The sequence below is a fragment of the Macaca nemestrina genome, chromosome 1 (assembly GCF_043159975.1).
Source record: "Macaca nemestrina isolate mMacNem1 chromosome 1, mMacNem.hap1, whole genome shotgun sequence".
Taxonomy (NCBI): domain Eukaryota; kingdom Metazoa; phylum Chordata; class Mammalia; order Primates; family Cercopithecidae; genus Macaca; species Macaca nemestrina.
Window position 1 is genome coordinate 50,334,136 of NC_092125.1, and position 5,010 is coordinate 50,339,145.

Genomic DNA, 5,010 nt, shown 5'->3' on the forward strand with positions numbered 1-5,010 from the left:
ACCATGATCAAGTTAATTAATATTTCCATCACTTCACATAGATACTGTTTTGAATGATGAGAACACTTAAGATCTATTGTCTTAACATATTTCAAGTATGAAATACATTATTATCTATAGTTACCATGCTGTACATTAGGACTCCAGAATTTATCTTATCACTGAAACTGCACTTTTTAATCAGTATCTCCTAATTTTCCCTAACACTCAACCCCTAGAAACCACCCTTCTCTATTTATACGACTTCAACATTTTTAGATTCCACATACAAGTGAGATCACACAGTACTTGTCTTTCTGTGACTGATTTATTTCACTTAGCATAATGTCTCCAGGTTCTTTCATGTTGTCCCAAATGTCAGGAATTCCTTCTTTCTGAAGGCTGAATGATATTCCACTGCATATCTGTGTGTGTGTGTGTGTGTGTGTGTGCGCGCGCGTGTGTGTGTGTATTACCCACTTTCTTTACCCACTCATCCATCAATAGACATTTAGGTGGTTCCCAATCTTGGCTATTGTGAATAATGCGGCAATTAATATGACAGTGAAGATTTTTTTTGTTTTTTTGCAAGGTAGTGACTTTATTTCCTTTGGTTATTTTACTAGAAAATGAATTTCTGTGTCATATGGTGGTTCTAGTTTTAATTTTTTTAGAAACCTCCATACTGTTTTAATGTCATAATGACTGTACCAATTTACATTCCCAAAAACAATGTATAAGGGTTAGCTTTCTCCACATCTTCACCAACACACATTATCTTTTGACTTTTTGACAATAGTCAACCTAACAGGTATGAGGTAATATCTCGTTATGGTTTTGATTTTCATTCTTTCTGGAGTTCAGGGCCCCTCTCCAAACTCACTAGACCATTCATCGGTAGAACTCATTTCCTTATGATGGTATGACTGGGAGGCCATAATGATGGCTTGATGGTATGACTGCTATCAGCTGGAAGCAGCCTTCAAGTCCTGGAGATAGTCTAGTTATGTGTACATGGCTTCATATTCATAGGCAGTTCACACCACTGTTGTTTGTTTCTTCCAAGCCAGCAAGAGTCTCTCTGACTCTTAGTCAACTAAGGCAAGGTTTTATTTTGTTTGTTTGTTTATTTGTTTGAGATAGAATCTTGCTCTGTCACCTAGACTGGAGTGCAGTGGCATGACCTCGGCTCACTGCAACCTCCACCTCCCAGGTTCAAGTGATTCTCCTGCCTCAGTCTCCCAACTAGCTAGGACTATAGGTGCCCACCACCATGCTCAGCTAATTTTTGTATTTTTAGTAGAGGTGGGGTTTCACCATGTTGGCCAGGCTGGTCTTGAACGCCTGACCTCAAGTTGAGAGGTGAAGCCATCTGGGCTTCTGGGTCAGGTGGGGACTTGGATAACTTTTCTGTCTAGCTAAAGGATGGTAAACACACCAAACAACACTCTGTGTCTAGCTAAAGATTTATAAACGCACCAGTCCGCACTCTGTAAGGACACACCAATCAGCACTCTGTGTCTAGCTAAAGGTTTGTAGACACACCAATCAGCACTCTGTAAAAATGGACCAATCAGCACTCTGTAAAACAGACTAATCAGCTCCCTTTAAAATGGACCAATCAGCTCTCTGTAAAATGGACCAATCAGCAGGATGTGGGTGGGGCCAAATAAGAGAATAAAAGCTGGCCACCCAAGCCAGCGGCAACAACCCACTAGGGTCTCCTTCCATGCTGTGGAAGGTTTGTTATTTCACTTGCAATAAATCTTGCTGCTGCTCACTCTTTGGGTCTGCACTACCTTTATGAGCTGTAACACTCACTGCAAAGGTCTGCAGCTTCACTCCTGAAGTCAGCAAGACCACGAACCCACCAGGAGGAAGAAACTCCAGACACATCTGAACATCTGAAGGAACAAACTCCAGATACACCATCTTTAAGAACTGTAACACTCAACCCTGAGGGTCCGTGGTTTCATTCTTGAAGTCAGCGAGACCAAGAACCCACCAGAAGGAACCAATTCCAGACACAAAATGATCCACCCACCTCAGCTTCCCATAGTGCTGGGATTACAGGCATAAGCCATCCTGCCTGGCCAGCTAAGGCAAAGTCTTATATGGCATAACATAATCATGGGAGTGGTAATCCATCACTTTTGCCATGTCCTATTGATGACAACACTCACAGTCAAGGAGAAGGGCAGACAGGGTATAACTCACTGGGGATCTTCCACAGTGAAAAAGAAAAGCCCTTCTGAATAGATGACATTTAGGCTGAGATCTGAAAAAGAAAGAAAAAGGCAGCTGGACTGGACCCTATGAAGGTACACTTAGAGTGGATATTCCGCCCACTGCTGGAAGTACTGCTGACCAAGAACTCTCAGTCATTAGGCCCCTCTGGAAATGTTCTTTACTGGAAAGAGCTGTCTTGCCCAATCACATTCCTTCCATGAGCATCTTGCATTCCCTAACAATTAATGATGCAGAATAAAGTCCTGACCTCCTTGATCCAACTCCAGACGACGCTTAGGGTCTCAATTTCCCTATGAGGCCACCTAAGGACTTTACTGAGGTTGTGTTACAGCCCAGTTTCTCTTTGTGCCTAATCTTGCTTTCCTGTCTTGCAAAACATTGACCCTGACAGCACTCCCTGATAAACTCTCTGCATCTAAATTTTCACCCCAGAGTCTGTTTCCTGGGAAACTGAACTGCAACAGTAGCTATGGCATGATTAGAGCGATGAACATTCCAGGAAGAGGAGACTGGTAGTACTAGGACTGCTAAGGCTTTTCAAGTAGGAAGGACAAGCAAAAAAAAAAAAAAAGAAAGAAAGAGTTAAGGGCTAGAGTTTAATTGTACTGAAAAATGGCTTAAGTCAGGTCAGAAAATTAGACTCGGGGAGGCCAGTGTTAGATCATGTAGGCTGTGTAAGCCAGGATATGAATGTATGATTTTTCAATGTGATGGAAAATGATTTATATTTTACTTTTAAATTAATATTTTAAAAATCAATAAAAATCAATCCAAAGTAAAGATGAAAACATGCAAATAAATATTTACCCAGAGAATTAAAAATACCTGAAAAAGGGAAAAATGGAAGTTTCTCTTATCAAAGCAATGGACAAACAAAAGGGATAATTACTTATTATTCATTATTCATCTATGATTTAGTTTTAATGAAAGAATTACTGAGACAATGATTGTGATAAACCAGTATTTAAAAAATTCTTGTTGATGTCTTCATGTACTTTTAAATTGAGCTCTTTTGAATGAGCATACTCTTTGCAAACAATACCAAGACGGCTGACCCTCTAAATACGGCAACTTAATGGGAACTAATACTTAAATGTAACTCAAAATCTACAATGTTCAATACTGTCAAGCTGTGCAATGTACGCCTGCAAAGAATGAGTCTTTTCTCTGTCAAGCACAAGATAAAGAAACCTCTGCAATACAAGGCTTGTATGGCTTTATCAACAATGGGTTCCATTCAAAAGCAGAGGAATCTGACAGAAAAGATATTTGAGAAGTGGGATTTGGAGAATTTTATAAATTCCTCATTTCATTTCTTTCCACTTAAAGACAATTCTAATAGCTTGCTTCTGCCCTATATGACAAGATACTATTGAGCTTTTAACCTTGACAGAGAGCGAAACTGCAATCTCATTGTGTAGGAGGCTTCCCACCGAGTGCCACTAGCAACTTAAAATTCTTGCTCAAGTGGAAAGATGAAAGTTCTTGGCAAATTTCATCAAGAAAAGTCAAACATTAGATTTCTGGGACTTAAAGATGGAATTATATTAAAATTTCAATAAACTCTGTACATGCACTACTAATATTAAGATTTCAGTCATTTAAGTGATGTGAAAATGTAATTCTGATGGATGTTAATTACTTTCAACCCATGTACTTAATGAACCACAGAGCCTATAAACACACATATGAAAAATACTTTATCTCATTTATTCATCAACTCAGTTTTAGATCTTTGTAAAATGAGTTCACTGTAAACACAGTTGGTACTTATTAATAATGAGGGGGAAACTAACCTATGTGTAGAATTGTTTACAAGATCTTTTCACAGACATTTTGTTTACTGTGATAACAACCCTATAAAGCAACAAAAGAAAAATCAATATTATTCCCACTTTACAGATGAGAAACAAGTTCAGTGACCTCAAATAGCTTATTCAACATGACATAGTTGGGAAAATGTCAAAGGGAGAAGTAAAATACATGTTTTTTTGGGTTTTGTTTTTTTAACATTCTATGCAGATATGAAGCATTCTTAGAAATCCACACCAGAATTGTTACTGAGTAGATCACTTCCTCGACAGCACCACTGACACCTTAGTACTACCTCAGATAGAGAGTTAAAGATACCTAGTACATATTATCAGAAAAATCAGACATTAGACACTTACAGCTGCTGTGCTGTGGAAACATTTTTTTAAGTAGTCACTTGTGCTACTTGATTTCAGACTGCTTGGTTAATAATAATTTATTCTTTCGATATCTCTTCTTTAATATCTGAAGCTTTTTTAAAACGGAGGATAAATGTAATTATCTGTGAAAGATATAATACGTGTGCTTAACTGTATATCACTGAGCAGAAAAAGGGATTAACTGTAAACAGGCACAAGGGAACTTTTGGGAAAAACAGAAAAGTTTTAAAATTGGATTGTAATGAAGGTTGCACAACACTATAAATTTACTAAGATCACTGAATTGTAGTCTTACAATGTGAATTTTATGGTATGTAAATTGTATTTCAATAACTGTTTAAAAAGAGCATAAAAATGGGGGAAATGTATATTACTGTTAAATTTGAATAAGTATGAATATATTCATATACATAAATTAATGTTGGATTTGAAAGAAACAGAAATACAAAGTCAGAGTCCTGAATTTATGAAAATTGACACTTGGGACCTAAAGAAAGAACACAAAAGAGAAGCGATGTTACCATGGAACATTCTGCAGAATTTTTCCTATTACATCACACTGTGGCCAAACGATGATCTAATCTGATTC

At 37.7% G+C, this 5,010-nt stretch overlaps 1 long non-coding RNA gene across 1 annotated transcript in view; it reads right to left on the minus strand.

Moving 5' to 3' along the window:
- Positions 1 to 5,010, minus strand: part of LOC105484626 (uncharacterized) — a 540,758-nt gene that overhangs the window by 193,182 nt on the left and 342,566 nt on the right. The gene's annotated exons all lie outside the window — the stretch shown is intronic.